This window comes from Triturus cristatus, chromosome 7, assembly GCF_964204655.1.
Source record: "Triturus cristatus chromosome 7, aTriCri1.1, whole genome shotgun sequence".
Taxonomy (NCBI): Eukaryota; Metazoa; Chordata; class Amphibia; order Caudata; family Salamandridae; genus Triturus; species Triturus cristatus.
The window spans coordinates 201,609,616-201,626,406 of NC_140590.1; positions in this window are offsets into that span (position 1 = coordinate 201,609,616).

Genomic DNA, 16,791 nt, shown 5'->3' on the forward strand with positions numbered 1-16,791 from the left:
CATGTGGCACAGCACCATGCTGTACCAGTTCTCGGAGCAACCGCTGATGTCACCACTGTAACATTGAGCATTGACTGTCGTTGTAAATACCAAACCACATTGCCACATGGATGGGAGTGTTCGCTTGGACTTTGGAAATCTACCATTGTGTGTCCTACCCTAACTATCCGTGTACCATCATGTCCTACTTCACCCCTCACCTGTCACACATCGCAAAATGAAAAACACAAGTCACAACAGTATGCCTTCGTGTCAAGAGCATTCTCATGACAGTAAGTGGCATGTTGACTCACATTGCAATGTTTCTGAATATATAAAAGCGAAAATCCATTGAGAGAGTGAAGGTACCTGAAAAGACACAGGGAAACAACAGTGCATTACCATATTATGCAATAACCGCAAATGCACACCACAAGGCAACACTGTACAATATGCATTACAGACACCGACAAACACCATCAACATGGACAGCAGGGGCACTGGAGCACACAACTGCAACTCCCAACACAGTTTAGCCCTTAGCATCCTGGTGAATGCAGTCCAGTTGAAAATCTTACTTCTGTTACCCTTGTCGTGTGTCACCTAGGTTGGTGCAGGTCAGTGCTGTGAATCTCTAGACACGTGTGTCGCGTTATCCTCCCACATCAGTAGGGGTAAGATACATTGTGAACGGTGTCTTGTGAGGAAGCTGACAGATTCTACTCGGGTCTCTGTACCTCTCCCTGCCCAACTTAGGTGGAACACCTCAGTCACATGAAAGGTAAGCATCATGACTGAACTGCATTTACCAGAATGCCAACTGTGCTGGGAGGTGTAGCAGTGTGCTCCCATCCCCCTAATAACATCATCATGCACATGACGGGAGTTGTCACAGATCACACAGTGCAGAACAATGAAATCTTAAGCCGTGTGCCCACAAGAGCCAGCATTACAACACATCATGTCATGTGGATGATGACGACATTGTCGCATTCACACACTCAAGTACTATTGCACAGGGATTTTCGTAAGACATGTACAATCTATGCATGTTTACCCACATGTACAACAGTCCCTGACAACATATCCATGCTAAATCTGTTTTACAAAGTTATCTTCTCCTGAATGGGCACAAGTGCTGTGGTCACAGGGCACGCATCACGTATATAGGAACTGTTGCATGCCGTGTTCTTTTATGTAGCTATGTCCACCTCACTCCCCCATATGTGATTGTGGATATCCATTTGTGGACTCACATTCCCACAGCGAATGTGGACTTCAATAAGTGTGCAGGCACAATGGGCCTCTGTTTCAACAAGTAATCTCTCCAACATCTGCCCTGAGACCTTAGAATTCCAGGTGCCTTGACCGTTCGCGCGATTCAGTCACTGCTGAACACGGCACACCCATTTTTTTCCGGGGGACTGACACAAGAATCATTGAAAGCCTCTGATACTGAAGGCCGTTGCATACTTTTTAAAAATATGTGGGCTCTGGCCTTGACCCTTAGTTTCATGCGATTTCTGGAGTTCTATCGGGTGTCATTCCTCCAATTTCCAGACTGCATTTAGCGGTTTGATATCACTACTTGTTGCTGTACAGCTGAGCGCTGGTTCTAAGAGTGCTTTCACGCCAAGTCTGCCCGTCCTGTTGTCCAGTCGAACCCTGGTCAGTTGCAACTGTACCGTGACTGCTTGCAGCTTCTCTTTGGATGTGTCCCATTAGCCGTGCTACGCATCAGTTATAGGCAAACCTTCTGCTATGCCTATTTCACCTGCATGCAGGTTGTGTTCTACTGCCGAAGATGCCCCTTTCAGTGGTCCATGAATGTCTGCCTTTCCCACACATCCTTTGCTGCCCTGGACCATGAGCTGTGGGTGAGTCCTTTGTGGGATGCCTTTCAATATGTCAGACAGGCTGACAGCTGCACCTGTGCATTTGCGCAAAGGCTCCTGTGCCATGCCTACGTCGAACCTCTCCCCTGTTGCCATGGGATGCTCCTTTCATCCTCATGGTGCAAGGAGCACATCTGTTCCTTTCCTTCATACGGCTGGATTGGATGGCCGTCCTTTTTGCTGGAGATGATTTGGATCATCTTTTGGAACTAATTGCCTTCGAGGCTACCTGTGCGTTTTTATATTCGTAACTACTTAACAGCAACAGGAACTGTTGGTGACTAATTCAATGTCCTTTTAACTTGTTCACGTCTACTAACAGGAATTGTCATTCAGCCCTATCAGCATCTGCTTTGACTCTGCTGACCTCTGCGGTCTGTTTCGCTTGGTACCACAGACCTGAGCAAAGGTAGGCTGTCATCTGACCGTCATGGACATTGTTGACTCACATGAGCCTAGCTTCCATCATGCAGCTGTAGTGCACTAAATTACATGACATAGTTGTTTTGCAAGTACATTAGTATTTTTCTGTCACATGAGAAGTGTCTGCAGAGCTTGTTCTCTGCGCGGTCCAGGAGCACTGCCTGTACATTCTGTCCGTGGTCCGAGGGGATTGTCCGTTGCCATTCTGTTCTGGTCAGGCCCTAGCACCCTCACTCAACAAGGTGTCACAGCTGCTAGAGGACACGGGGGCCTTTTAGATGTCATGGGGAAGTGGGCTAGTTGCCCCACACTTGGAGAGTCATCCATCTAGTGATGTGAGCAACATAGTACATGGGATGTACATTTCACCATGCATTGGCTGAGCAATGGGTCTGCTGGCAAAGCTCATAGACCTGGAGCATCTCATTCAACTTCTCCCAGGAAGGAGTGGGGGGATATGCTTGTGGGTCTTCAGCCAGAGGGATTGATATGATATCTTGCTTCATGTGTTATGGATGTGTCACTATGTAAACTGTATATGTACTCATGCATTCTCAACTTCTTGTGGCATGTATGTTGCCTGTATTGACACTGTAGTAAAAAAAGCACATTCCAAAGTGTTTGTCTGCAACTTATCGACTTGTGTACAGAAGCTTGCATACCTCGGAGTGAGTGGGAGAGCTAGTGAGGCACCTATAGCAATTGGGTCCTGTGCTATTGGTTGTTTCTGGGTGCCCAGTCCCTGCCTGCCCAAGTTCTTCAATCCCACGCATAGTCCTGTATGTGTACAAAATGCCAGTAACAGATCTCAAAGTTTGTTAGACAACAGCAAGGCATGCAGACACAGTCATAGTCGCTCATTGTTCACTTACACTCAACGGAAGTAGTTGACGATGTGCTGTTGTCACTGGTCAAGGCCGTCATCCTCACCACTGTCATCATCACTGGGCATTTGTGGGTTGGGTGCAGGAGGCTGCTGCTATTCATCATCGTCCAGAATTAGGGGGAGCCTTCTGCGCATGGCCAGATTGTCTAGCATGCCGCAGGTGACTACCATCTGGCATACCTTCTGTGGTGAGTACTTAGGTGCACCACCAGTCTGGTCCAGGCCCATAAATCTTGACTTCAGCAGTCCAAAAGTGCGCACCAACACACAACGTGTCCTCCCATGTGCATCATTATATTGTACTTCCCCCGGCGTTGTTGGATTGCGCAGTGGGAACAGCAACCACGGCGTTGTTGGATTCCGCAGTGGGGACAGCAACCACGGACGATTGGGATGCCCAGAGTCACCTAGTTGTGATACAGAAAGGCAAACAGCGTGATCTGAATGTGTGGGGAGAACAACATGTCACACATACATCACATTTCTTGACCTAGCCCACTCACCAACAAGCCAGGCCCATTCGGCGGTGCAGATTGGCCATCAATTGGTGTATGGTGTTGTTCCGCAAGATGTAGGAGTCATGTGCCAACCCAGGATACCTTGCACAAACGTGTGAAATGATCTGATATGCCTCACATACCACTTGTATATTGATGGAATGGTAGTGTTTGCTGTTCCGATAGAAGTGTTCACTTGCTTGTGGCAGAACTAGGGCAATGTGGGTACCATCAATGGCTCCCACACATTTGGAATGCCTCCCAGGTCATAGAACCCCCCCTTCACAGCTGCCAATTCATCCCTCCCCGGGAAGTGGACATGTCTGTTCTTGTGAAGCATCAATGCTGACAGGACGTCATGCAACACCATGCTGAGCATGGGCTGTGACATCTCCTCAGCGCTGGCTACAATGCACTGGAAAGACACAGTACCGGAGAAATGCAGTGCAACCATAACCTTCACTGTAGCAGACAATGCAGCCGGATATATTCTTTTGGGCTTCAAATGTGGCTCTAACTGGGCACATAGGATACGTAGTGTGCGACGATCCAAGCAGAATCCCCAGATGATTTTGATGTCCTCCATCAATGTCAGGTCGGGGACAGGGTGAAAGTTCGGGTGGTCTCCCCCTACGTATGTCAGGATACAGAAGCACGGGCTGAGTTCTAGATGAAATGTGGTGCACAGCTTACCCAGAGACTCGCACAACCACAACATTGACAGGCCTCATGATCGTGAAATGCACAAGTGACCCGCATTCAGACGTTGTTTTTCTTCACTCACTTAACATATTGACACTACGACATCCAAAGAAGTCGATGTGTATGGCATGTAGTACACTGCTACATCAATAATGAGCTGCCCTGTGGTCCCATAATACACAACACCATTACGGGATGAGGGCAGTGAGTGTCATCTGAACAATGCTACATAGCTGTTCAGCACGGTGGACAGACACATGTGGACTTTATGGGGTCAGTCCTGCGTGAGTGTGTGTGGAATTTGCGTAAAAGACATTGCAATGTTCACCTGAATGAGGTACAAATGCACATTGATAGTGTATACTTGCCCACATGGCTGGCAATGACCGATGATGTCAGTCAGAGCTATGCTTGTCTGTTCCACATGTGCACTCATATGACGTGTGTGTAAACATTTACAGGCAATGGCAGCTGTGCACACTGCACACCACACCAGTACGTGTGTTGGGATTGCTACGGTTACAAGTATATCAGATTTGCAGACAGTGGACACCTCTGATTGTCTGCCTACATCACTGGCCCTTCTCAAGTTGACCCGTGGCCAAGGGACACCAGTCAGTTGTCAAGGGATGTACAAGCAATGTTCACAGGTTTGATGTTTCATTACACAACATTGGTACAGTGTGAGAGACCTTTGTCCTTTTGGACTCCTCTCATTTCGGTCCATGCTAGCCACAGGGCATGACTATGTATGTACTTTCACTCTCCTTTTCTTGGACATGCCATGTGTGTGAAGACTTGACTCAAGGGTCACACTCTCTCATACTTTCACAGTGTAGTGACCAGCTGGTCACTGTTCTAGTTGTTCTGATGTACCAACCATTAGTTGTGATGTGCAATGTAATTCGCATGGCGCCAATGCAAATGCAGTATGTGTTTGCATGCGCAGTAGCTGGCATCCGCAAAGATGATGCAGGGTTGCAGTCGCAGCTTACCGGACACCACGGTGTGGCCCTTGGCGTACATATTTTGATGTTGCAGTGTGCGCGCTCTGCTACTGCGTGGCTTGGCACTGGCCCCAATTGCCTTCAGGGGCACCGAGGGTCACTCATCGGGATTGGGTGGGCCTCGCACTTTGCATTTGGCAGGATGCCACATTCATTGTGATGAAGCTAAGCTTGCTAAGAGTTGTATTTGTTCAGGGGTTGCATGCGCGGAGATGTTTGGTATGTACCTCTGCTGTTGGGCACAGCGGCATCTTGTCTGCAGGAGGTTCAGCAGGTAGTGCAGCGGGGAGGCCTGTAGGGATGGATCCATGCCAGCTCCGGTGGGTTAGATGGGTGCTGTATTGGCTCTTCCTCTCCATTGTTGTGTTTCCGCCATCCGCAACGTGGTGTTTTTCACGTGGTGGTTGGAAGGGCTGCCACATCGTACTCTGTTTTGCAGACTGAACGTGTTTCTGCACGCCGGTCTTGCTCTGTTGGCTCCATCCACCACCCTTGCGCACGCAATAAACGTGTGGAGCCCAAAAGACTGCGGCGAATGGAAAATGGACTCTGTAGGACCATTTTTGTTCCGTGGTTGCCATGATTGCACCTGGAGCAGGAAAAATAACGTTTTGCCCCACAGTCACCAGCACAGATGGGCTTCCGTCCGGCATCATAATGAGCCCCATTGTCGTTTAATAAATTAAATATGCCCTACCTTAACAGAGCGTTCCCTTGCAACTGTCCTCTCCTGTGACGATCCTCGTTATGACAAAAGTTACACTTACGCGTCAACTTCATCTGTAAAAAGGAAAAAAGGACATTTTCTCCCATTGACTTCAATGTAAAAGCATGAGAATTTATTTTAGAAATGTATTATAAATTGTAAATGTTCCTAATAAATTACAATTATATTTGTATTCTATTTTTTTAAACATTTTTGTTAATACATTTATAATATTTAAAAATGTTTGAAATAAAATAAAAAATGTGTTATTTATACATGTCTTGTTTTTCTTCTTTCATATTGTTTTATATCCTAATATTTTAAAGAATGCATAATACTTTTTTACTGATGTACACAATATATATATATATTTTTTGATTTGTATTAACATTTTTTATGAATATATTACAATTTCCCTATGGTATTATTAGTATATTTCTATATTTTTAATATTATAAATTACTAACATAACTCTAGCACTTTTTTTATTACCTGAGTATTAATTTACGTATACTAAACATTAATTTTAATTTGACATGTTTTGTAAAAAAACTTTTAACTCTTGTCCATCATAAGATTAAAACATGACAATACCTTTAAATTATATATTTTTTTATACTTTAAACTATCTAATATTTCATTATTAATATTAAAACCTAAATATTAAAATAAACAATTATACATATTTTTTTTAACTCATCATAAAGTTTCTTGTTTATATTTTTATTTAAAAAATGTATCTAAATAATATTCTATAAATATAAATATTACCATTATTAATAAATTAAACACCAACAGGCACATGCATCAACCTTTTTTTGTCAGTGCAAATGGTGTGATTCACAAAAATAGCCCGTTTCCTCCTGCAAAAAGGGCCTCTGCGATGCATGAAACTGAAAGGCAAACTGCGATTCCTTAAATGCAATGCATGATGATATTGCAAATAGCGATTTTGCTGATAGGGGGTGCAAATAACCATCAATTCGAACTTGATGGTAATTTGCAAAAACTTTGAAAAATGCTCTAAAGTGTATTTTTCAAAGTTGTAGGTTACACACACACATGCCCTTGGTGCATGTGTGTGTGCAGCATGTGTGCACAGTTCAATTTCAGGGGTGCAACAGGGTGTACTTTTGACAACCTTGCACTCTTGAAATTACCTGCACAATTTGCGAGTACCTATTGGTACTCACAAGTTAAGCATGCAATCTCCCATTCATTCCTCTGGGCCTGTAGGCCCAGAGGAATGAATGGGAAGGCATTCCTTGATTGCGACTCGCAATTTGTGACTCGCAATTAAGGAATGTTTGGGAATCGCTAATTTTATAGCGATTCCTACATGCATAGGCTTTTGCAATTTCTTAATTGCGATTCCTCAATAATCGTAATTAAGGTATCGCAAAAACCTACTTTGATGCATGTGCCCCTAACACCCTTATTTCAAGTGCTTAATATTTTACTAATGTTATTAATAATTAATAAATACATTGTAAACATTATTATTAAAACTGTAGCTTTAATATTAATACTGGTGTATTAAATGATAGAAACGTATGTCTTCATTTTAGTTATTAGTTATAATATTTTTTTAATTGATATTATTAATAATGCATGTGTATTACATTATTAAAAAATAATTATTATGTACAGTTATTGAATATATTTTTTTTAAATATTATATATTTTACTAAAATAATGCCTGAGTATTACATTATAGTCTAACATCCTTTTAGTAGTACATAATAAAAATTAAATTGGCTTATTAATTTTCAACATTTTTTTTATTAATAGTAAGTATTAATATTAATACCTGAGTATTAAATCATCAAACACACTTACAACAAAAGAAACACTTACCATTCAATACTTACCATGCGTTGTAATGGCATGCGTTTTAATAGTATATGCGTTGTAATGGCATGCGATGTAAAGGCATACGATGTAAAGGTGTCTGCATTGTAATAGTTGCATTGTAAAGGCATTGCGTTGTAATGCCTGCGTTGTAACGGATGTCTCCTGATGTAATATGATCCTATGGGAGAGGTAGGCCTTGCAGTAGTGAAATGTGAAATTGGGAGTTTTTCTCTACCAGGACATGTAAAAATTAAAAGTACATGTCCTGCCTTTTAAATACATGGCATCCTACCCTTTGGGGTATACTAAGTCTACTTAAGGGGTGAATTACATGTGTAATGGCAGGACTGAGCCATGGCTAGAGGGTTACAGAAGTGGGTGGTACAATAACTAATTGAGGCCCACTAGTAGCATTTAATTTACAGGCCCTAGGCATATTTAGTGCAATTTACTAGGGACCTATAAGTAAATTAAATATGGCAATTGGGGTTAAGCCAATGTTACCCTGTTTAGGAGAGTGAACACAAGCTCTTTAGCACTTGTCAAGAGTGGTAAAGTATGCAGAGTCCTAAAAACAGCAACAATTATTTCAGACAAATAGAGGTAGGATGGCAAAAAGTTGGGGAAAGACCACTTTAAGGCTGCTAGGTTTAACAGGATAGGTGTGTATCTGTATTTGTACATCTGGCTAATATAAGTGTGAGCTGTGCCGGTCACCGAGGGCCTATGACCTCTTGATCAAAAAAAGAAGAGTTCTATCTTCAGCCTTCCCAAAATTAATAAGTTATAGGGGATCAGATTTTTATAGATTTATAGGAATTGTTTTTGCTTGTGCTAGTGCCATCAGTCCATTTTGCTGTGGAGTGGTTATGTTGATATAAGGAAAAGGTTATGGTTCAAGGGTTGCAGGTCAGCTACCAACTGTGTGTTGCCCTGGGTAAACTTTCCTTGACCAACAAAGCAAGACTTGAAGCACCTGGGTCCTTCAAAGGATCCCTTTCTGGATGTTTTAAGAACAAAACTCTACTAAAATGGCATTTCTTGCACATTGCTCCCCCAGTGGATGCCAGCCTACTGTGATCAGCACAGGTTTGTTGGTCACTGCTGTGAGCAGCTCTGTCATCCAACTTGAAGAAGCTTGATGCCATTCTCATGGCAATTTGAGTTATCTCCCTGCAATTTCAGTCTCAGCATCTCCTGGTCCAGACCAAAATCCAGTTGTCAATTGCCTGTATGGGCCTTTACAAGGGGACAAGGTCCCCATATTTGTTTGGGGTGATCCACAGTTGTCTACAGTGGTGACTATTTAAATTTAATGGGACTGTTATCTCTCCAGTCTAAAGTACTACATCATGTACTGGTCTTGGCATTCTTCCTGGTGCACCTACTGGGATTGCTCAGTCAGTGCAATCCTTTAAAGGCTTGTGACGTCTTGCTGATGGATAACCTATGGGGCCTAGCTGCAAAAAGGAGATTGTCAAATAACGCTCTTCTTACAGAATCTCTGAGGTAACTATAACTACACAGTAGTGGCCGCCTGATACATTAAGACGGTATGTCAATTTATAGGCAGACTGTACCATTCACAGATGGTGCCTATGGTACTAATGACTTTCTCCTGCTAGTCTGTTTTTTATGTTTAGAAAAAACATGCAAGTACAATGTGAAGATTATATTTTGATTTGTTGGCCAGGAACAAGGCTGAAATGAGTCAGCAAATTATAGTGACAAGAAGGCTACAATAAACCTGGGCACTTTTCAATGTTTTTCTGAGTGAGCACTTTTTTTTACTAAACACCGAACAGTGAATGGTTTGTCATTGCTTAATTTTGGCCATCTCATACCCACATAAGTGCTCTACTCTTGCTTAGGTTTATGGTGGTAAACAACATGAGAGCTGTAAAGGATTTGGACAAGCTCACAAATGACCCAGCTGACAATCTTCACACAGCAGCAGGAACAGAGAGAGAATGGAGTTGGATAGATGTGGAGCTGACAAGCTATCCTGATCCCTGTAAGCATCCCACCCCTATCAATGTAGTATAACATGTTTTATTGATATATATAGTTAGAGATCCCATATACAAACATTTGTAAAATGGATTAAGTACATCTAGTGAGGATTTGTTATAGCCCACATTAGACTCTGTAAACATGGCGCCTAAACGCAAACTCAAACAACAGCAGGGTGCTAAAATTCTCTACTGAGAGACAACAGACAGGGAAACTATGAAGAGTTTTGATACAAGAACAGGAAAAATCAGTGCCTCTATAACTCAAAAACTCAAGAGACTAGAAAAACAGACCTGGAGTATCATAATTTTAGATCCACTCTTTTACACTTGACTAGATCATATATATATATATATATTCACTGAAAAAACCATAGGTTTCACACATGTTATAGTTAGCGGAAATTTTACTGATAAAAAACCAATGAAATTCCCCCGTTATAGTTAGTGCAGGCAACTATAACTCACGCGACCGCAATCCTCTGCTGATGCTAATACTGTATTTAGACACTTATTTGCCCATGTCTTCTTCCATACATTTTTAGCTATACATATATTACAAATATTTTTTTTTCATAAAGACACATATGTCATCAGCAGAAGATTGCGGTCGCGTGAGTTATAGTTGCCTGCACTAACTATAACGGGGGAATTTCATTGGTTTTTTATCAGTAAAATTTCCGCTAACTATATCATGTGTGAAACCTATGGTTTTTTCAGTGAATTTGCAAGGTTTTTTAAATGCTAATTCCTAACTATAATGTGTGTGAAACCTATAGTTTTTTCAGTGAATTTGTACGTTTTTTTAAATGCTAAGTTACTTTACGCCATTCGTGGCGTGCGCGCCCACTTAACGCAGTTCGTTCCGTGCACGCACGGTGCGCTTCGCGCACCGTGCACGCACAGTAGAGCACAGCAGAGCGCCCACTTTACGCAGTTAGTGCCGTGCACGCACGGTGGGCACGCGGTGCGCTACGCGCACCGCGTGCCCACGTTACGCTAGATGGGCCATGTACGCACGATGCGCTTCGCGCACCGTGCGCACATGGAGGACATATGATGCACTTCATTTTGAAAGGTAATATTTTAATTTTTCGCACCTGTTATATGCCATGCACAAATTGTGCCCTGCGGGCACCATTTGCACACGGGGTGGGGAGATTGTGGGTAATTTTTTTTTTTAAATATTTTTTTACCGTACGCGTACGGTAAGCGTAATCGCCGAAATTAGCGAAAAAATAAAAATTCCGTTTTTGGCCTTGGGGGATCTTTGGGGACACCCTCAACATGGCTAGGTGTTTTGGAGCTGTCCAAACAGCCCCTTTACATGTTTTTATGCTTTGTATTTTAATCATCACTCTCAGTGCGAGAGAGAGAATGGCGGCCGCCGCTTCCTGGTTTCGGCCGATTCGAATGTTTACTAAGATCTAAGAGCCAATCAGAATCGCGCTCGCGCACGCCACCGTACGCGTACGGTAAGCGTACCGTAAGCGCACCGTAAGCTGGCTCAGATATATATATTGATTTAAAGGCTATTTTCTCAGAATCTACTGAACAGATTTACACCAAACCTACAAAAGGCACTTCCTTGACCTGAGGACTACCTCTCTGCCAAATTTCTAGTAATTCTGTTCAGCCGTTCGGGCTGTAGCTGTGTCTAAAGGTCCTATGGAAAAATGCATGGGAAAAACGCGTTTTGGGACCCCCCTTTTATCTCAGCCCCCGCTTGACGAATCCCCCCGAGACTTTCAGGGTAGGAGCGGAGCGTAGCGCCCCACCTATTTTGAAAAATTCGCGAGGATTCGTCGACCGGCGCCAAAGTTATTCAAAATAGAATGTTGCGGATTTCCTATGGAAACGTGGTCCTAACTATAACTACCTACTGGCGACCGCCAGTAGGTAATATATATATATATATATATATATATATATATATGTATGCTCCAAGTGTCACCCAGCTGCTGAACTCTTATCGGACGGGTGCTGTTATCCGCTTAACGTGTGGGTGAACTCACGTGAAAATATTCAAGCTCAGAAATGCGGAGCACTCTCGGGACGTTTTCTGTTGTAATTTATTAAGAGCAAATGCATTTCGGCCTTTAGCCTTCCTCAGTGCTCATCAACTTAGCACCAAACACATTGCACATTTAAATACAATCACAGATGATTTCAACATGTTGTGCGTAAGTGACATTTAACAAACTTGATTTTCGTTCTATTCAAGAGAAATGCAGCCACTAAAGTCTATACAAGACAGAGAACTATGAGAAAACGAAAACATTTACCATTAGGCTGTAAGCAGTAAAGTCCACGCTGACATGGCAGCCAGATAGATTGGTATCATACTGAGAACTTGACTTGTCCTTCGTTGCTGGCCATGACAGAGTGCTTTTCCAATGAAATCATCTGTGATTGTATTTAAATGTGCAATGTGTTTGGTGCTAAGTTGATGAGCACTGAGGAAGGCTAAAGGCCGAAATGCATTTGCTCTTAATAAATTACAACAGAAAACGTCCCGAGAGTGCTCCGCATTTCTGAGCTTGAATATTTTCACGTGAGTTCACCCACACGTTAAGCGGATAACAGCACCCGTCCGATAAGAGTTCAGCAGCTGGGTGACACTTGGAGCATACATTGTAAATTCCTGTTTGAACCGCCGAGGAGAAATGGAGAACTATCCTGCCAGCTTGAATATGCTGTCGATTATTTAATGGAAGGAATGAAGTAATCAATACTTTACCCTGCAGGAATGCGCAACATTTTAAACCTGGGCTGTGGCGTGGGACAGAAAGACAGCTAAAAAAGCACCAGTAATTGGAGGCACAGTGGCTGGTGTCATTACGAAGGACTGCATGAATCATGTTGTGCGTAAGTGACATTTAACAAACTTGATTTTCGTTCTATTCAAGAGAAATGCAGCCACTAAAGTCTATACAAGACAGAGAACTATGAGAAAACGAAAACATTTACCATTGGGCTGTAAGCAGTAAAGTCCACGCTGACATGGCAGCCAGATAGATTGGTATCATACTGAGAACTTGACTTGTCCTTCGTTGCTGGCCATGACAGAGTGCTTTTCCAATGAAATCATCTGTGATTGTATTTAAATGTGCAATGTGTTTGGTGCTAAGTTGATGAGCACTGAGGAAGGCTAAAGGCCGAAATGCATTTGCTCTTAATAAATTACAACAGAAAACGTCCCGAGAGTGCTCCGCATTTCTGAGCTTGAATATTTTCACGTGAGTTCACCCACACGTTAAGCGGATAACAGCACCCGTCCGATAAGAGTTCAGCAGCTGGGTGACACTTGGAGCATACATTGTAAATTCCTGTTTGAACCGCCGAGGAGAAATGGAGAACTATCCTGCCAGCTTGAATATGCTGTCGATTATTTAATGGAAGGAATGAAGTAATCAATACTTTACCCTGCAGGAATGCGCAACATTTTAAACCTGGGCAGTGGCGTGGGACAGAAAGACAGCTAAAAAAGCACCAGTAATTGGAGGCACAGTGGCTGGTGTCATTACGAAGGACTGCATGAATCATGTTGTGCGTAAGTGACATTTAACAAACTTGATTTTCGTTCTATTCAAGAGAAATGCAGCCACTAAAGTCTATACAAGACAGAGAACTATGAGAAAACGAAAACATTTACCATTAGGCTGTAAGCAGTAAAGTCCACGCTGACATGGCAGCCAGATAGATTGGTATCATACTGAGAACTTGACTTGTCCTTCGTTGCTGGCCATGACAGAGTGCTTTTCCAATGAAATCATCTGTGATTGTATTTAAATGTGCAATGTGTTTGGTGCTAAGTTGATGAGCACTGAGGAAGGCTAAAGGCCGAAATGCATTTGCTCTTAATAAATTACAACAGAAAACGTCCCGAGAGTGCTCCGCATTTCTGAGCTTGAATATATATATATATATATATATATATATATATATATATATATATGCAAAAAAGAAGCAGAGAACTCTGGGTAGTTCTCAAGTTTAGGTGGAAAGCAGCTCCTGTATGGAGCACTCTCAACACCAGCGACACTCTAGATCTGCTCACCTCAAATGTCTGTTTTTCTATCAAAATCTTTAAGCATAGGATTAGCACAGTGCCATCCACGCCGAGATAGAAAAGGACAAAGTCTTTTGCCAGTTGTACAGCAAAGTCTTTAAGCATAGGACTAGCACAGTGCTATATATATATATATATATATATATATGTGTATATATATATACATATATAAATATATATATGTATATATATATATTCACAGAAAACAGTCATAGGTTTCAGGGACGTTATAGTTAGTTGGATATTTCACTCATACGAAATCAGAGAAATTTGGTTGTTATAGTTAGTTGAGCTAACTATAACTCGTACCCCGCAATGCACTGCTGATGACGTCACATATTACATCATTCGTGACATGGTCACTGACATCACTGATGACATCATCCAGTGACTGTGCTTCTGTAAAGTTTAAATATGTTTAATATATATATATATCTGCCAAGGTGTATTGAAGAATGAGTGGGTGTATAACTGTCTGAATGGATGATTTAGTAGGTGTGTCACTGTCTGTATAAGTGAGTGATTAAATGTGTTTTACTAGATGCATGGGTTAGTGACTAAACTGTGTAAATGTCTGTATCAGTCTGTCAGTTGGTGTATAAGCGCTTGTATTGATTGGTGAGTAGCTAATGAGTGTCTATATGGCTTATTGATTGGTTGTCTGAGTATCTGTATGGGTGCCTGAGTGTCTGTGTACTTGGGTGGGGGGTTTGGCTCTGTGCATAGATGTGTGAGTGGGTTATTCACTAGGTGTATGGGTTTAAGAGTGCATCTGTGAAGGACCATATGGGTGGATGAGTGTGTGTATGGGTGTTTTGGTGAGTGAATGGATGTCTCAATTGTACATGTGTGAGTAATTACATATGTGAAAGGCTGTATATGTGAGTATTGGAGTATATCAATTACTATATGTGAGAGTGAGTGATTTTGAGAGTGGCTGCATGGATAAGTGTATGCTTGTATCAGTGATTGTATTAGAGAGTAAGTATGTGTTAGTATCTGTATGAATAAGTGAGGTGGTATGTGTATAACTCAATAGGTGAGTAAATGGGAGTGTGAATGATTGTTTGCATCTCTGACTAGGTGTGCGACTAACTCTATGGATGATTGGTGATGCGTGAGTGGCTGTATAGGTGTATGAGTACAAATGATAGTGCTGTACTGATAAGTGATGCCATGTATGAGTGACTGTATGATTGAATGAGTGGACGTGTTGTAGACCTAGGAATCAGTGAGTGGGTATATCGTAACTGGTATTGGTGTGTTTATGGTTTTGAAAATGGTAGTCTATTTTAGAGTGAGTGTATTAAAGGTTAAATTAGGGTGCGAGGAGGTGCATCAGATTATTATGTGGATGATGTCATCAGTGATGTTACCAGTGACGTCATTTGAGATATCATCAGTGATGTCATCAGTGATGTCACTGACCATGTCATGAATGATGTAATATGTGATGTCATCAGCAGTGCATTGCGGGGGTGCAAGTTATAGTTAGCTCAACTAACTATAACAGCTGAATTTCTCTGGTTTTGTGAAATTTCCAACTAACTATAACGTCCCTGAAACCTATGTTTTTTTGTGAATTTCTAAGGTTTTTTAAATGCTAATTTCTAACAATAACGCCCCTGAAACCTATGGTTTTTTCAGTTAATTTCAAAGGTTTTTTAAATGCTAATTTCTAACTATAACATCCCTGAAAGCAATGTTTTTTCAGTGAATTGCATAAATACATGCCTACCTCTGTACTAAAAAAATGACTGTAACAGTACTGTGTCATGACTCTTAATTTAGCCATGATTAAAACTTGCTTCGCAAAGATCAAAATATTGAAGCATGGTGGTGCTAAATGTTTCCTATGTTTATTTCTATTTCTTGTATTCTGAACTATACTTTATTCATATGTCTTGTATTCAGAATCATAGCAAGTGTGAGGCGTTTTCAGTCACGAGGATGTTAATGAGATGCTTTGACGGTTAACAGTTTTCAACCTCTACCAACGTGTGCACGTGTCAAACAATCAAAACGTGAGCACATGTTAACCGAAAAATGTGATATCTAGATGCGTGGTGCAGCATGTTGCTTCCATAGATTACTTAGTAACCAAAGACTATATAAACCACACCCAGCCCTTTCAGAATCGCTTACTTTTGTTTTTGAGACTCATTTACCTGTCTCCAGTCTGAGATACAGCTTCCCTTCTCCAGCGTAAGGTTCTTCTTTTACGACAACAAAACAGATTACGGACTTGTAAATTGTTGGATTAAGCGATAGTAGATATGTATAATACGTGACTATTTATCCGAGTGGTGGGATTAACCATTGTAATTGCTTCTTGTGCTCTTGGAAACAAGTAACTAAAAGATATCAAGACTTATTCAGATATCAAAACTTTAGGTATTTGTACAAAAGTTGCTAAAAAGTTCAATGTGTTTTTGAGATTCAGTTGTTACATTATTTGTTTATTTGCATGTCCATCTAACGTCACCAACTCCTGCTCACAAAGAAACAGAATTCAGAAGACACAGTTCACTTGCGAAACCCTACATTCCCGAGTCGCTGAGAAGAGAAATGTTGACGCAAGAAGACGTTTGATACCATTTCCTCATTTCTCTTTTTCTCTCTTCTCGTCCCCATTCCCTCCCCCCTGCGGAGATATAATCTGCGCATGTATATTCTACTACTTTCATTCTATTGCTCCTCAAAAGGGTTGGGAGCCTGTCGGCCCCAGGACTCAACAATCTGGAATACAGGTTAGTGG